The sequence below is a fragment of the Apus apus genome, chromosome 4 (genome assembly GCF_020740795.1).
Source record: "Apus apus isolate bApuApu2 chromosome 4, bApuApu2.pri.cur, whole genome shotgun sequence".
NCBI classification, from domain to species: domain Eukaryota; kingdom Metazoa; phylum Chordata; class Aves; order Apodiformes; family Apodidae; genus Apus; species Apus apus.
This window is the reverse complement of record NC_067285.1, coordinates 38,963,248-38,980,618: the sequence shown is the minus strand read 5'-3', so window position 1 is coordinate 38,980,618 and position 17,371 is coordinate 38,963,248. Positions and strand designations below refer to the sequence as shown.

The following is a 17,371-nucleotide window of genomic DNA, read 5'->3' as shown; positions in this document are numbered from 1 at the left end:
TTGGTGTCCTCACATGTTGCAATGTGCATTTCTGCCTGGTTATCTATTTTTTTAGGAAGAACGATTGATTTCCCAGTGCAATCCCTAGGGTGAGGGACACTGCCTGAAAATTTTACTATTACCAAGTTAAATGGAATAGATTAGAACACTTTCCAAACAGTAAAACAAACCACAGCAAAGATCTGTTCTGGTTGAGAAAAATCACATGATGGAGCTGTTTATTTAGTGAAAATAAATCAGGTGAAAAAGGTTAATTTAGTGCCTGCAGTTCTCCTCTCTGAATTAATCACTGAATGAGAAAGAGGTACATAAATTAAAGAACGTATTTCACTGTTCTGGATGAAAGCAGAAGTGTGTCCCAGCATTTCAAGCAACTCTGTGGTGGGAAGAGAGAGTAGGGGAATCTTTCACAGTTCAAATAGCAGGGTTTGTTCCCCTAGCAGATCACTTCTATTGCTGCTGTTAGGAAGAAGTTGAAAGACTGTTGGAAAGCAGAGTGAGAAAAGAGTCCTAAGAGGCAGTGGAGATGTTCCACTTGATCTGGCACTCCTGTGTTTCAGCTTCTGATGGGTCCTAATGTCAACAGACTTCTTTTACCACGCAATTCTGGGGACTGACAATCAAAACCAAGTGCCTACATATCTGAGACTGCCTCTTCCTGCGTGACAGGTGATACCTTCTGATAAGGGAGAGCACTAAAACTGACAATTGATTTAAAAGAGATGGAACAGATTGCACAATTTGTTGACTGTGCAGGCTGCACAGCTGCTCTTTTTCTCTTACCCTTATTAAAAAATGGATTTAGGTACCTGACAAAACTTGTGTGTGAGCTGTTTTAAAACTTTGTAACGCTTGTTTTTTTTTATATATATATAAAGCTGACAAGTGTTTGGACAAGGAATTTGTGTTGCTTTTTTCCTCATCTGCTTTGGAAAAAGTAAACCAACATAGAGTGCTTTGGAAAGAGGGCTTGCTTGCTCCTAGTCTTTCCTCCTGCCAGGACAACAATTTAACTTTAGTTTCACTCGTAGAGTGAATTCTGCTTGTGAAACTGAAGGTAGGGTTTGTCTGTCCAGCTGCACTGGAAACCTACATTTGAAGCTGAAAGAAATGAAGAAGCTTGCATCTACTTTCTTTTGTTCCTTTGCCACATACTTCAAGAAGAATGGATTTTCTTTTGTTTCCAAAGGGCAACTCATTGTTGCCTGTAAGAACAAGCATAGCTAACGTACTTATAAGGTAAAACAGTCTTATAATTTGTACGTACTGACTTCCACTCTACTTACTTGGAAAATTAGCATTCCATTGATTGCTTCATTGCACAGAAAGGGTGAGATTTGCAGAAGTAACTAGTGATTTTGGATAGCTTCAGTTTTCACAGCGGTCAGGGACAGTTCAGTGCTCAAACCCATTTCATTCCTCCTTGAGAGGAGTGTGCTGCTGATTTTTATTTGATGAGCACTTACTCCCAGGAAGCCAAGCAACGTCTTTTTGGGTAAATTCACCAGAAACTACTTTTCAGTATTCTCATTTCCTTCTGTTGCTTTTCCCAGTGTGCACAATACTGCTTTGCAAGCTGTGCCTCTAGACAATGAACATGGAGTGTAACTTCCTTTGCAACCTTTGAAAAACAATCTAGGAGTCTTGTTTCATTCCAGTCTTTGAAAAAAGGAGTTCCCTCCAAGAAGAGAGGTCTTCCCAAGCCCTGAGCAACCCTCAGTATGGTGTTTCTTCAGTGCTATCAGCATACCTGTCCCTCCCAATTGCTTTGATAAGCACTCAGATGCCTCTGGGAGGGTTTTCTCTACCAACTGCACAAGCTCAGCCTGCCTACAGGCAGCAGAGATGCTCCAGGCCTTTCCTCTTTCATGAAGAACATGACTGACTTCCAGCAGGAGCTCTGCTGCTCACCAAGTTTTCTATCTGAGATCAGTTTGGAAAAGAACAATAGGACTTTTGTTTTGTTTTTTTTAAACCAACATCAATATTGCCTTCTCTGGGCTGATGAAAAACTTGATTGCTATTTTGAAGATCTCAGGTTAGCAATAAATACAGGTAAGATGGAATCAAAGCACAAGCAGAGTAATAACTGAACTTATTCTGCCACACTACCCTGAACTCAACCAGCTAAATCCAAACAGCAATTATTATTATAAGTTTGCATGTCTCCAGCCCCTCGGGATATTCAAATGCTTCAAAAAATATTTTAGTTTAGCCTCACAACCATCCTGACATGAGGGTAAATTTATCCTTGTTCTGCTGCCTGCTTACATATTTTAACTCATCAAGCTGGCTTCCTTGTAGTGGGTAAGTTGGGTGGATATGAAAATTAGTATTAACCTTTGCATCTGTGGGTTGAACTGCCTGGTCAAAAGTCATGCAGTGAATAGTGCTTGGGTCTCCAAAGGAGAACACACAGGCACACCACCAGGCCATCTGTTTTTCCCATTTTTTTGAAAGGCTGAGGCAGCTGGGTCTCTTTAGCTTGGAGAAGACTGAGGGGACACCTCATCAGTGTTTATGAATACGTTAAGGGCGAGTGTCAGGAGGACGGAGCCAGGCTTTGTTCAGTGATGTCCAGTGACAGGACAAGGGGCAATGGGTGCAAACTGGAACATGGGAGGTTCCACGTAAACTTCAGAAAAAACTTCTTTCCTGTGAGAGTGACAGAGCCCTGGGACAGGCTGCCCAGAGAGGCTGTGGAGTCTCCTTTGCTGGAGACATTCAAACCCCCCTGGACACGTTCCTGTGTGATGTGCTCTAGGTGACCCTGCTCTGGCAGGGGGGTTGGGCTGGGTGATCTTTCCAGGTCCCTTCCAACCCCTCAGATTCTGTGATCCCTCTGAAGGGTGTTTAAACAGGGCAGATAGAAATGTCTGCTGCAAAGATACACGTCCTTCCCTCTTGCACATGCTGGGATTTGACTGTGAACCCTGTAGCATCCACTGGATCTGCTGCCTGTGCCAACGCAGTTGTCCTGTCAAGTCTCTTTAAAGTAGATGCACTTCATTTCCCCCCCCAGGGATGAAGAGGTCTTCTCCCTGTGGCCGAAGCATACTTCTTCCTCGGCTGCTGTGGCACTTGGGATCTTTATACTGCTCCAAGGTGTCAGATTTTGTTCAGTATGTTGAGGCTGCCTGTGGAACACCTGCTGGTAGTGGTGCAGTGACCTTCCTCCAGGTGTGCTCCGTGACATTCACTAGGTACATTTTTTTCCCCTTGGTTTAATATTGCCTCCTTTGCTTTCTCCCCTGGCCACGGGCCCCAGCACATTAGAGTTCTTGTTGGTTGCCTCCATCTCTTGCTCAGCAGTCTAAATCCCTTGGCAGCCACTTACTTATGGCAGCCTGCCTGCCATCACCCTCAGCTGCTCTGGGCACATGCTCTGTCTTTATGCTTTGAGTGTGTACAACTGTGCTGCTATTTTGACCCCTGGACAGTTGTGCCCAGACCTAAGCCACCTCCTACAGAGAGTGGAAGTGGTCCTGGGAGACCTCCCTTCAACTGACCACCTTGCAAGGACGACCTGCTCTGAGGTCCGTCCTGACTCATTCCAGGATTTCTTTGGGAAGGAGTACTGATCCAGTAACTAACTGGTTCACTGTGCTGCTGTCAGCTCAGATGGGTGCTGCCTCAACTGTCTCCTTCTGCTGTTACCAAGGACAAAGTACTCTAATCATACGTGTCCAGCTGAGGGCATATTCAGCACAAGATGAACAAAAGGAACTCTGTTGTGGTATGTTAGTGCTAGAGGTTCCTGCCAAACCATCAGTTCCACACTCTGCTGCTCTGAGGATGTGCCACACTGCCTCAGGCTCCCAGCACTGACATGTGAAATGTGCTGGGAAGGGCCCTGATGGAAATCCCATGAGCAAACAACCGCTGAACTGCGGGAGCAGAACGATCTGGGGACAGCACCAGCCAGCCCTCCAGCAAGAATTTCCCAGTTAGGAAAATCAGTTAAACTACCTTCACTTGGTCGCTGCCACGAACTACGAGTGGGCCAACTGATTCTGGAAAACCATTAACAGCCTTCCAGACTCCTTAAGCACTGATCCTTGAACAATGAGACCCAGAAGAATCAGAATGAAATGGGGAAAGCTAGATAAAATTCCAGGGGGACTTGCCCTTCTCATTTCTAAAAAGCATATCCTATTTCAAGATAAAAAGACAAATGGAAGGGAGCAGCACACAGCAAGCTTGGATTCAAAGAGCAGTTCACCCTATCCATGGAGGAGTTTGCTTAGTGCAGCAAAAAAAAAGCCTTTCATTTCAGTCTTGTGAGTGTGGCCTGAGAATTACTAGAGAAAGGGTTAAAAAGCTTATAAGACAGGTTTTTAGCAAACCAATTCAGAGTTAATGTCCTGAAATAAACAGCCCAAAATTCTGTACTCTATGTCTGATTTATGTCACTGTGCTTATTACCTCTAGAGGAAACCCTCCTTTGTGTGCTGTCTGAACAGCTAATGACTACAGACACTGGAAGGAGTTTAAAGGAAAAATTACTTGCTTTTGCTCTCATCATCTTGCTTTTATCTGTTCATTTCAACCTCTAGTGGTGTTAAGCGAAGTTTTGCCACTTGTCTCCACCGTGCCAGGACTTTCCATCCAAAATATTAGCTCTGGTCTCTGCTGTACAGGATTGGAACACATCCCCAGCCTCCTCTTAAGAGAAAATAACTTGTGTTCCAAAAAATCTGAACACTCGCAGGTTTGGCTGTCCGGTTTTTAAGGAGGAAAAGGAAGGAAAGGAAAAAACAGGAGTGAGGGAAAACGTCTCGGCTTCCCTGGCACCTCAGGCACCTCCTCCTGCCCGACAGAGCCTGGAATCTGGAAAGAGGGACACTGGATCCCTCCACCAGGGCTGTGCGCTGGGCAAAGGCCTAAGGGAGCGAAGTGAACGAAGGGTAAAATACCCGTTTACGTCTTGAAGGCCAGTAAACAGGGCAATTCCAGCGGCGACGGGGACTTCTCTCACAGCCAACAGGTCGAGGAGCCAGGGCACGGACGTGACAAGCGCCGAGAACCCGACGCTTCCGCTTACTGTTTGGAAATAAACGCCTTCGCTTAGTGCTCCCCGGCCGTTTTAAATGAAATCTTGACGCTTTTAATCTCCTGGCTGCCACAGCCTCGCCGAGGAGGGCGAACTTAAAACCCTCCCCCCCCCCCCCCCGCGCCGCTGGAAGGCCGCGGGCGCCCAACACCCGCCGCGGGCGGCGGGGAGAGCTTGCCCGCCCCTCACCCACACCCTGCCGGCCGCCGACAAAACCCCCTACGGACGGAGGAGCCCCGGGCGGCGGCCCCAGGCCCCGCCGGCCCCGCCACCCCCGCAGCGGGGCCCGCAGCCCCCTCCTCAGGCCCCGCGGGCCCCTCAGGCCCTGCCCGCCCGCGCAGGCGCCTCGCGGCGGCGACGGCGGAGCCGCCTCCCTTCCCGATCCCTCCGCCGGGCCGGCTCCAGAGAAGAGAGTCCCACCCTTCTTCCCTTCCCTCCCCCGCCGCCCGCCCTGCCCCGCTTCCCTCCCTCCTTCCCTCCCTCCCTCCCCGGGTGCCCAGCGTCTGCCCGGGAGCGGCGGAGCTCGGTGGGAGCGATCCCCGCCGGTCCCGGAGCCGTGTGTCCCCCCCCGCCCCCCGCGCGGGAGGCGGGCCCGGCTGAGGGGAGGCCGCCCGGCCGGACCTTCTTTCCCACCCCCCTCCCCCCTCCCCTCCCCGCTCCCCCGGGCAGCGGCTGGTGCGGCCGCCTCTCGCTCCCCTCCCCCCCTTCCCTTTTCGTTTTTATTTTATTTTATTTTAAACCCCCCCCCCCTTCCCTTCCCCTTCCACCCCTCCCCGCCGGCGGCCCGCCTCCCCTTCAGTCTTACCCCCCTCCCCTCCCTTTCCGTCACCCCCCCCCCCCCCCCGTCGCCGCGGCCCCCTCAGCGGCCCCGGGCCATGGCGACATGAATCCTCCGGCCGCCCCGGCCGTGGGGCCCGCAGGCTGCGGAGCCGCCGCCGAGGAGCCCCGCCGCCCCGCCATGGGGTGCTGATGGCCGGGCCCCGCCGGGCGCCCCGCCGCCGCGCCGGGGAGGTGAGGTGCGAACGGGGGGGGGGTGTGCGGGGAGGGGGGGTGCGGGGTGGGGGTGTTGGGGGGGGGGGAGGGGTGTGCGGGGAGGGGGTGTTGGGGAGGGGGGAGGGGGTCCCTCCCGCGGGGCCGGGGGAAGCACAGGGGGTATTGGGGGGGGATGTGTGCGGGGAGGGGGTCTCTCCTGCGGGGCCTGGGGACGCACAGGGGTCGTTAGGGGGTGTTGGGGGGTGTGTGTGTGTGTGCGGAGAGGGGGTCCCTCCTGCGGGGCCGGGGGAAGCACAGGGGTTGTTGGGGGTGGTGCGGGGAGGGGGTCCCTCCTGCGGGGCCGGGGGTCGCACTGGGGTTGTTAGGGGGTGTTGGGGGGGGGGGGGGTGTGTGTGTGCGGGGAGGGGGTCCCTCCTGCGGGGCCTGGGGACGCACAGGGGTTGTTAGGGGGTGTTGGGGGGGGGGGGGGTGTGTGCGGGGAGGGGGTCCCTCCTGCGGGGCCGGGTGCGTGCGGGGCCGGGGGACGCACAAGGGTCGTTAGGGGGTGTTGGGGGGGCTGTGCGGGGGGGGGGAGATGCGGTGCGGGGAGGGGGTCGGTCCTGCAGGGCCGGGGGTGTTGGTGGGAGGGGGTGTGTGTGCGGGGAGGGGGTCCCTCCTGCGGGGCCGGGGGACGCACAGGGGTTGTTTGGGGGTGTGCGGGGGAGGGGGGTGTGTGCGGGGAGGGGGTCCCTCCTGCGGGGCCGGGGGACGCACGGAGGTCGTTAGGGGGTGTTGGGGGGGGGGGGGGGGGGGGGGGGTGCGGGGAGGGGGTCCCTCCTGCGGGGCCAGGTGCGTGCGGGGGCCGGGGGACGCACAGGGGTTGTTGGGGGGTGTTGGAGGGGGGGGTGTGTGCGGGGAGGGGGTCCCTCCTGCGGGGCCGGGGTCGCACTGGGGTTGTTAGGGGGTGTTGGGGGGTGTGTGTGTGCGGGGAGGGGGTCCCTCCTGCGGGGCCGGGTGCGTTCGGGGCCGGGGGACGCACAAGGGTCGTTAGGGGGTGTTGGGGGGGCTGTGCGGGGGGGGGGGGGGAGATGCGGTGTGGGGAGGGGGTCCGTCCTGCGGGGCCGGGGGTGTTGGTGGGAGGGGGTGTGTGTGTGCGGGGGGGGGGGTCCCTCCTGCGGGGCCGGGGGACGCACAAGGGTCGTTAGGGGGTGTTGGGGGTGTGCGGAGTCGGGGCCGGGGGATGCGGTGCGGGGGGGGGGGATGCGCGCACAGCGCTGGGGCACGTTGCACGGGGGTGCGTGTGTTGCACGGGGGTGTGCAAAGCCCTCGTGCCAAGCGCGCGTGCATCGCGTCCTGCCGGCGCTGCAGTGCGTGTGAGTGCGTGTGCAAGCGGGGGTGCCCGCCCCCCGCCGTGCCCCAGGTGTGACTCCACGTCGCGGCCCCGGGTGGCTTCTTCCCCCCGCACGGAATTGGGTTTTGCGCTCCTCTCCCCGCCAGCACTTTTGTTTGCGGAGATGAGCTGCGCTCTCCTCCCTCCCTCTTCCTCCCGTCTGCCGTGGAAGAAGTTTCCCTGGGAGAAGAGGGGCGTTGGGTTCCGCGGATCTGCCTCCGCTGGAGTGAACCCGAGGACCGAAGTTACCGCCGGTTGTTCCGTGGCGGTGGCAGGAGAGCAGCCCCGCTTCAAAACACGGAAAAACCTGTTCCCTTATCCTCCCCGTTTGACCCGGTGGAGGGGGGGAAAAAAGGCATAATCCTGCATTTTCCCGCTCTTAAAAGTAAGGCAGGCTCTTCCGAGCCTGAGTTTTTGAAAAGCACTTTTCAGCGACAGCCTTTGTGTGCTCCCAGAACACCCTTTCTGTGGCGTGCTGTGACAGCCTGTGCATGGCACAGCCCCTTTGCAAGACAGGAGGGTGAGGTTTGTTTTGGTTTTGTTGTTTGTTTTTTTTGTTGTTACAAACTAAACATCAGAATCGAGCAAAACGCGTGTGGTTCGTGTAGCCTTTTTGCTGCAGGGGGGCAGATGTGGCTGTGCCCCCCTCCCCGTTCCTCAGAGGCTGGCAGCTGCCTCAGCCCCCAGGTGAAGCTGGGGGATACGTGTGTGGGGAGCCCAGGTTTATGCAAGGTGAGGCTGTTTGTCTCTGGGAAGGCAGATTGCAGCATCTTTTCCTTGTCTGGAGGGTTCGATTTTTGGAGCCCTGCGAATGGTTCAGTTTTGCTTTTGAAGCGGCTGGGAGGGCTGGGGGACGTCTCGCTGTCAAGCTGTGCAGGCCTTGGCGTGGGACGTGGGAAACTGATCTCTTGGCTTCTCCCCAGCTGGAATTGAACTTTCACATGGTGTACATATATACCTCTTGTTATCCTTCAACCCAATTTAGAGCCTGTGTGTAGTTGGAGATGGCATAACTGATCTTAGACTCTCCTTTTGCTGTGTCCATTCTGTATTCTTAGAGTCCTGTGCTTTGTTTGCTCTGGGTCTTTATTTTACAATACTCTGAGGCTGCCTCTGTTGTTTCATAGTAAGAACCTTCCTTTATCAGGACTATCTCTATAGAAGGTTCTGCCTGGTGGATGCGTGCTGGAGCCAGGCTTTCCTGGTGTTTCATTTTTGGGGTGTCCCAGGGCTGCAGCCAGTGAGGATGAGAGCCAGTGGGGAGCACAGCGGGGCTTCCTTGGGTTATTTCTCCTCTGGTCTCACTGGCAGCAGCTGTTACTGGGTGCAGGTGAGGGCACTGTCAAGCCTCAGCACAGCTGGAGGTTTGCTGGGTGGCCTATACCTGGGCAGAGCAGCTGCAGGGCCAAGAGACCCTGTTGCTGGTCCTCCCACCCACCCTGGCCTCAGCCAGTTGTCCCCACCTGGGGCTGTGGAGAAGCACAGTGTGGGCCAGCTGGGGCTCGTTCAGGCTAGCGGAGCAGCCTTCCCTGCTGGACTCCTCTGCACAGCCAGGTGATGAAGGGGAGCTCAGCTTGGTTCAGGTGTAATTTTAGGGACACTGTTGAAGTTCTGTGGTCCACATCCCTACACCCTTGAGGCCTTGTGGTGACTTTGTCTCAGGGTGCACAGGCCAGGTGTTGGGACCAATGCTTTTCAGTGCAGTATCCAGAGCTACCTGCTTGTCATCTTACACTGGCACTTTGACTCAAGCAACATTTACTTTTTACAAAGTGTTCTTACTGTTATTACAGTAACCTTGACAGACACAAATTTAAGTAGACTTCAGTGCAAGTGTAGGCTGTTCATTCAATTCCACTACCTTTGCCTGTGTCATTGCCTTAGAATAAACTTCTAGACCCCAGTATTCAGTTCTGTACAGCTTTGAGTAACTCCTCTCTAATTACAGTCCTTTTATGTTATGTTTTCCTTTAAAATTACATTTTCCTATTTTCCTCTTTCAACTTTTCTGTGCTCATCTGCTTCTCAGGCTGCCTTGTGCAGGCAACAGAAGTGAGAAGGTGAGCAGTGTGGTGGAGCATGCCTTTCCCCAGAGCCTGGGGGAAAGATGCTTTCTTCTGCACACCTGCAGCAATGAGCTGGTTAAGGCAGTAATTAATCTTGACCTCACACTGAACTGGCTTTTTTTGGAGCACATATATTAACAGGTTTCATCTTTGTGCTTTTACAGGGCACTTTTTAGGCAATAAAATTCAGTGCAGCTGTCAGGCTGATGGAAATTGTCCATCTAACCTAGGGAATGGGATGGATAGATAGACAATCTGCAGTTTATTTCACACTGCTCCATAGCCTGCCAGAGAGAGATTTAAAAAAAAAAAGAAAGCTGGGCAGGACCAGCATCTCCAGGAAAGCTAGTCATCATATTTTGGTTGCCAAATGATAATCCTTAGGACTCTGTTGCCCAAGCAGGGTACAAAATGTGAGTAAAGAAGATGACATATCTCTAGATTGAGTGGAGCAGAGGTGTGAAATCTGTGGGTTCTCCCCTGCAAGATGTAAAATGGGTGTCTAGAATTAACATGCTCAGGAACAAATGGTGGCTTCTTTCTTTTGCTCCCATGACTTACAGTGTGGTTGGAGAAGGTACAAACCCAGGTTCTCCTCATCAGGTCACACTGATGAAGAAGCAGGAAATGCAGGCTGGCCATCAAAGCCATTTTGAGGAGAATTCTGGTTCACTGGGAATAGAGAATAGTTTCTTTGAGAATCCAGCACAACCATAGCTGTTTTCAAATGCCAAGAAAGCAAGGTGAAGTCATTCAGATGGAAGAGAAATCTCAGGTGTCTCCTATCACAGTGTGAAGCAGATGCAATCTGAAATTTTTCCTCCCTGTGTGTTTGCTAACTGCAGGTATCAGCACTGAATTATTAACCAGTATTTGCACTGGCTATGCAGTAAACTCCTCCAGAAGCTCACTCAGAACGTGTTACTGCATATACTCCATTTTGCTCATCAGCCCAGACATCAAGCATTTTCTTTACTAGGATGATGGGAGGTGCTGGATGAACCCATTTGCCAGAGGCTTTTGTACCTTTTTGGTGGTATTATGCTGTATATAGCAAGATCCTGTTTCTTGAGCACAATAATCTGAAAGACAAGAGCTTGGCTCCCAAAAGCTTGAACCTTTACCTTCCTAAAAATTGTGACTGTTAGGGTTTAACTGCTGCCATGCAGCTGAAAAGCCTGCTTCCTTTAAGGGTGCAACTGCTGTGATAGCAGCACCATCCAATGCAGCTTCCTCCCCATGTATGAAGGCACTGCAGGTGCATCTGTGCTTGCATCAACAGGAGCCAAGGAGGACTCCACACACCACACTTGTGGAAGCAGCAGAAGGGGGAACTGAGACTGCCATTTCATACTGCCTCAGACATACTGTTTTCTCCCAAAGCTTCCTTCCTTGGGTTTATTTTATTTTAGGCTGAGGACTGCTGTGTTCAGGCTGTCCAGAACTGGGGATATCAAGGCTGTTCTATTCATACTGGTTGGGCAGGAGAGATGAGTGCACAGGGAAGAGGCAGGGCTGTGGCTGTTCCATCCTGTTTCTGTGGACAATTGGAATTAGGCCCTTTGCTGTATTGTTTCAACAAGAGGCTAATTAGTCAGTGAGCTTGAACTCCTGGAGAGTAATTAATCTTTATGACTGTGGGTTCTCTTTGGTTGAAGAGAAAGAGGAGACAGTACCCTCACAGCCTAAGAATGCTGCTCTGCAGCTCCTGTGCTGCACCTCATAATTGATCTATTGTTTCAACAGCAGATAATTCCTCATTTCCTCACAATTATCTCTTTTTAGTGCCTCACATTGTATGCTGATATTAGCTGTAATCACTGATAATTTACCCCAAAGCCAGTCAATCTGCAAAGCAAAATATTTGCCTTGGTGAGCATTTCTGCTTTCAGATAAAATTCTCTTCTGTTGTTGTCAAGAGGAATCAAGCCATTGCAGTTACATTTTTTGGATGTGGGTGTTGAACTGCGTATAAACTTGTTTGGTTTTGTTGCTGTTTATTTATCTTAATGACTGACTACTGCCAAAAGACAAAAAGAACCACTGTTGAATCCTGTTGCTGTGTTTGTGCCCACAGAGGCATTGTATTTATTAGGTTTCAGGGGATTATATTACTCAAAAGATGGTACATGATGCTTTAGATGCTGGATGCCTGTTGGCCCCTGTCTGTAGAGAGTTGGCTTTTATGAGCTTGCAAGCCTCTGGCCCTATTTTATTAAATTACTGCTCACTCTCATACTTTGTGAGCTTCATTTTCCTCAGAGTGACTTCCTTCAAGCTACTGTTGATTTATAACAAGTTATATGGGTGATGGGAGAAGTGAATCATACTCTGCATGTGTTGCTTCTAGGAGACTAGCAATGAGACATTACATAATGCCAGGTTTGGTTTGCTCTTTTATATTTTTTTTTTTCTAAAGCCTTCCTGTTCTGCTTTCAGCATTTGCTGAAGAACCCGTGATCTGCTCTGGGCTCCTTGGAGCCTAAAGCACATCAGTTCACAGAATGGTTGAGGCTGGAAAGAAACTCTGAAGGTCATCTCATCCTATCCCACCACTCAAAGCAGGGCCACCTAAAACCAGTTGCCCAGATGTCTTTTTGTTATTTCCAAGGGTGGAGACTCCACAGCCTCTTTGGACAACCCCTGTCATCCTCAAAGTAAAAAAACCCAAAAGTTTCTAATGTTGAGAAGCAACCTCCTGTGTTTCAGTTTGTGCCCATTGCCCCTGGTCACCAGTGAAGAGAATCAGGACCCATCTTCTTTTCACCCTCTCTTCAAGTATTTATATGCATTGATAAGCTTCCCCCCACCTGCACCTTCCTTTCCAGCCTGAAGAGTCCCAGCTCTCAGCCTTTCCTCATAGAAGAGATGCTCCAGTCCCTTCATCATATTAGTGGTTATTTACTGGAGACTCTAGTAGGTCCATGTCTCTCATACTCTGTGAAGCCTAGACACAGCACTGAGTTGTTGCCTCCCCATTTGGTGTCACCTGCAGATTCTGCTCTATCTCCCACATCATTACCAAAGACTTCAAACAGGACTGAGTCCAGTATCAACCCTTGGGATACACCACTAGTTACCACCTCCAGCTGGACATTGTTCCACTGAACACCACTCTCTGGGCACAGTCACTCAGCCAGTTTTCAGTCCACCTCACTTGTCTGCTCATCCAGCCCCTGCTTTCACTAGTGAGCCCAGATTTTCCCTCGTCTTCCTTTTGTCACCTCTCTGCATAGAGTAGCCCCTCTTGTCTTGGGCATCCCATGCCAGACAGTTGCAGCTGGGCTTTGGCTTCCCTAACTTCATCCCTGGCTGCTCAGTGTTTCCTGTATTCCTCCCAGGTTACCAAAGGAGGAGTGATTACAATCTACAATCTCTCACACCTTCCTGGAGGTCTTGCATGGTTTAGGGTCAGGTAGCCAATACCTTTTGCTTAAAGCCACATCCTACACCTTTTTAACTTTGAGGGTGGTAAACCTATTCTGTAGTTGTAAGCCTTAGATGGGGCAGAAACCTTCCTTTTAGTGCTAGAGGCCACCATTTTCCACCCTTCCCCTTCTTCTGAGGTTTCACTTACCTTTATAGTAGGGAGAGACACTGCCTGCTTCTCTGTTGTAGATGATGGAGCTGAGGCTCTTCAAGCTGCTGAGTCCTAGAAAAGATCCTCTGTCTCCCATGAAACTTCTCTGATGCTGCACAGCCTCCTAGAACTTGGCACCACAGCTTCTCCAGGACAACATACCTCCTGCAGGACAGAGTGCCATCTCTCCCAGCCTCAGAGAGAGGCCCTGAACACTCCCTACAGGCTGGGGCTTGGAGGGATGCACCCACCATCCAAAGCTCTTCTGCAGCAAAACCTGCTCCAGCCCCTGCCTGGGGAACTGCCCCATGGTATGCCACCATCACTCCCTGAGACTTCATGCTGGAACAGTTCTAGCTGAGTCCTCCCTCACAGCAGGCTTTCCCAAAAGCTTTTGTATTTGTTGATGTTCTTATAAAGACCTCATCCAAGCACTGGCTAAAAGGGTGCAGGACCCTCCCTAACTGGGGGCAGCTGCACCCTGGGTCAAGGGCAGCTGGTCATGCTCGTTAGAAGCTGCTAGAGCTCCCTGAGGCCCATGGACTTGTCGCTCCCCTTACCTTATCCCTAACTAGCAACAGCAGCACCCTCAGGTTCCTCAGAGGGTTCCCAGGTGTTCCCCAGTGATCCTGGACAGAAGAGAATTTGTTACAGGGTTCAGCTGTTGGTTTCTTGGATTTAGGTTGGAAGTGGCATAAAAATAATGGTCACCATTTCAGCAAGCACTCATCTATAGGAGCTTCTTGCGTGTAGAGTTGCTTGATGTGATATCCCAGTGCACACAGTAAATGCTCACATTCCTGACCTGGCAGCACAGATGCTACTGAGCATTGAGAGCTGCAGGGCCCGTTCCTACCAAAATGGGAGCCCAGGTCCCTTGGCTGATTTTAATAAACATTGTGAGGAGTTTACATCTTCAAGAGGCATCTTGCATGCACATCAGCAGGCAGGTGATGAGCCCACAGCCTTAGAAGAGTATAAAATGTAAGCATTTCTTTTGCAAGTGTTCATACCATGGCATAGAGGGCCTTTGGTTTGCAAGGCTTTTGTTTTTGCTTAATTTAATCCATGCAAGCAAACAGCCTCCATCAGTTAATAGCTTTTCATTTTATTTTTAGGTTCAAATAAACCAAAATTTCAAAGCAGAACTCATTAAAGTATATTGAGTTTCATCTCCCCTCTGCATCAAACGCATATGCTGCGCAGCTGGAGCTGGTCTCCTAGGGCTGGATTCTGAGTTTACCTTTTATCCACAGCTTTCTTGGTCTCTTGCCACACACTGCCTCAAAAGGGAAAGAAGCTGTGATGGAAACAGCCTGTTTGCATCCCTCCCGAGCTGCGGCACAACAAATTTAAGCTGTTGCTGGCCAAAGGCCTTCTTGGGCAAATGGATTCATCTTGGCAAAGGAAATGCAGACCTCCTCTGGCATGTCCAGCCTGAGCCATTAACAAAGAGGGTAGGTAGGGCAGGCATGGGGCTGGGCATGAGCCTGTCTTGCCCAGGGGAAGAACGGTGACATTGTCTGAAAGTTCAGTCAGGAGTTCATCTTCTACCTGTTTTTTTAAAAGTCCCTGCTTTGGAAAATACCATTAAAGCTTCCCTTAAATAGCAGAAACCCTGGTGTCAATTGTGAGGCTTGGGGAGTGAAGTGCAGCAGAGATTTTTTAGAACTCGTCTGGGTTATGGCCCTCAGATGTAGGAGGGGAAAGGCCCCAGCCTTGCATGGATTTTGCACAGAAAGAACAACTGAGGCTTGTACTTGCAGAACCTCCAGGTCAGAGCCATCAGCAACTGCATGCCACCACCATCACCAGGGCACCCTCCCTCCTATTTAAAAACACCCTCATACAGGCATTTATTTTTTTGCCCTGAATTGTTCCCCCTGTTTTCTTGGTCATTTTTTTGCTACCCTTGGGGAATACTGTGAAGAACCAAAGATGTTTTCTACCACACGCTCTAAAAATCAAACCATCTTGATGGTGCTGTGACAAATTCCCCCTGAGCTTTCCTTTTTTCAACAGAAAAGGAAGAGAAGATGGTGGTGAAAAGACTGCACTGCTGCTGGTCATGATGCAGCCCTCCCCTGAGGGCTCCTTCTCCTCCTCCTCCCTGGGATTTCTGTTTCAAAACAGACTTCAAAACGCCTCCCTTCCCTCCCATCCAAACATGGCTCTGCGTTCTCTTTTTGCAATTGCAGGCCCTCATTTTTAACTTGCAGGTTTTTAAAAAATGTTTGGAAAACTCTTTAGTTTGGAAAACAGGCACTAAAATGAGGTCGACTGTATTTGCACTCCCAGGAAGAATTTGGTTGGAGGGAGAGAAGTGGTAGCAAGCGTGTGGTGTATGTAAGCCTGCCTGGAGGGTGCTGCCAAAATATCTCACAGATTTGCCTTTGTAGCAGGTTGTGGGAGTTACCCATCCCTGGGTGAGTCAGGCGAATGGCAAGGGCCCTCCTCACTTCCCAGCCTCAATAAAATTACCTCTTGCTGAATTTAGGGCACAAGTCAAACCCCTGCTTATCAAAGGTGCAGTATCCTTTGCCTACCTGTGGCACATTTGTGTTTGCTACTCATGCATTTCTCATGGGGGAACACGTTCCTATTTTAATGCATTCAGTCCATAGCAGTCAGTTCATTGCTTCAAATACACTTGCTTATTTAGATGCCAACGTTTGAAACTGTATTGCCAAACATCATCTGCTGTCTCACAGCTCTGTCAAGCTATTTCCCCTAAGCAGGCTGCAACACTTACTTGCTACAACTCAAAAAGAGTTGATTTTAACCCACTCTGGCCCTCTGCTTGTTGTCACTGTCCCATCCGGATGTGCTGTGGCAAGTTGCAAAGACAGACAGCTAGGCATTGATTTCCAGGAGTGAGGCATTCTTGGGAAATGGCACTCTCCACCACACCACTGTTGTCCTTTTAGAACTGTTTTGTGGCACAGAGATGATACAACGTGGTAAAAGGAGTTTATGCTGCTGCTTTTTTCTTCTCAGGTGTAAGCAATGCTGTAGGCATTTCCCTCTGCCTGGCATAAATTTCCAGACTGCTTCACTGACATGGGGCGAGGAAAGAGTTAAGCTGAGAGAAAGCCCCAGATACTAAAATTAACATTCATTCTCCCCACACACCCCGCCTACAGCTTTGAAATTTTTAATCACAACTTGCAGTTAAAAGCTTTCTTCTAGCAGTGCAAACTCGGTTTTGATCATTTGCAATCACAGATGGCTGGCTGGAGCTTGGAGGGATTCAGTCTCCTTCCTCCCTTCCCTCTGCTTCGCCTTCCTCCCCTGCCCAGGAAAGTCTGTTTTCAGGTCATCTGGAAGATTGTGTTATTGTTTGCTAAAGCTGAAGCAGATTCAGCTGCTGGTTGCTGGAGATACTTTTAACAAGGGCTGCAGAAAAGCCTGTAGTGGTGAAGCTCTAGTGGACATTACCCTTTTGTCCAGAACATCCAGTTGCATTTATGCTCAAAATAAAGACAGTGGGTATTAGACCTAGTCTCTAGTCCTAGAAATCCTTGTTGTTTATTATTATTCAGCCCTGAGGAGAAGGACTTAAGGGTGGTAGTTGATGAGAAGCTCAACATGAGCCACCAGTGAGCGCTGGAGCCCAGAGGCCAACCCATCCTGGTCTGCATCAAAAGAAGTGTGGCCAGGGAGGGGATTCTGCCCCTCTGCTCTGCTCTGGTGAGACCCCACCTGGAATACTGTGTACAGTTCTGGGGCCCTCAGCACAAGAAAGATACAGACCTGTTGGAGAGGGTCCAGAGAAGGGCCACAAAAATGATTAAAGGCCTGGAGCAGCTCTGCTCTGGAGACAGGCTGAAGAGTTGGGGCTGTTCAGCCTAGAGGAGACAAGGCTCCAGGGAGATCTTTGAGCACCTTCCAGTGCTTGAAAGGGCCTACAGGAAAGCTGGGGAGGGGCTTTTCATCAGAGAAGATAGTGATAGGACAAGGGGTAATGGTTTTAAACTGAGAGAGGGGAGATTTAGGTTAGATATTAGGAAGAAATTCTTCACTCTAAGGGTGGTGAGGAACTGGCTTGCCCAGGGAGGTTGTTGATGCCCCATCCCTGGAGGTTTTTAAGGCCAGGTTGGATGAGGATTTGTGCAACCTGGTGTAGTGGTTGGGTTCCCTGCTCATGGCAGGAGGGTTGGAACTTGATGATCTTTAAGGTCCCTTCCAGCCTTAATGATTCTATGATTCTATTAAATTATCTCTATTTTAAAAAGCAAAACCAAACAAACAAAACCACAAAGCCCCACAACCAAAACAAAGGAGATTTTTATTATTGCCCTGAATTATTT

The 17,371-nt window shown here is 50.7% G+C and overlaps 1 protein-coding gene and 1 long non-coding RNA gene across 5 annotated transcripts in view; one reads left to right on the top strand and one right to left on the bottom strand.

Annotated features, from left to right (window-relative positions):
* Positions 1-4,485: 4,485 nt before the first annotated feature.
* Positions 4,486-5,117, bottom strand: LOC127384707 (uncharacterized). Its single transcript, XR_007889479.1, has 2 exons — positions 4,917-5,117; positions 4,486-4,717 (listed from the first exon to the last, which is right to left on the bottom strand). It is a non-coding gene; the product is annotated as an uncharacterized LOC127384707 (long non-coding RNA).
* A 700-nt stretch (positions 5,118-5,817) lies between these two features.
* Positions 5,818-17,371, top strand: part of CCNI (cyclin I) — a 31,981-nt gene continuing 20,427 nt past the window's right edge. Inside the window, exon 1 of one of the 4 annotated variants that reach the window (XM_051619482.1) lies at positions 5,818-6,064. The gene's annotated coding sequence lies outside the window, so the exon portion shown is untranslated. Of the gene's footprint in view, positions 6,070-17,371 lie in introns of all 4 variants that reach the window. The other 3 variants (XM_051619481.1, XM_051619480.1, XM_051619478.1) reach the window with 3 other exon arrangements.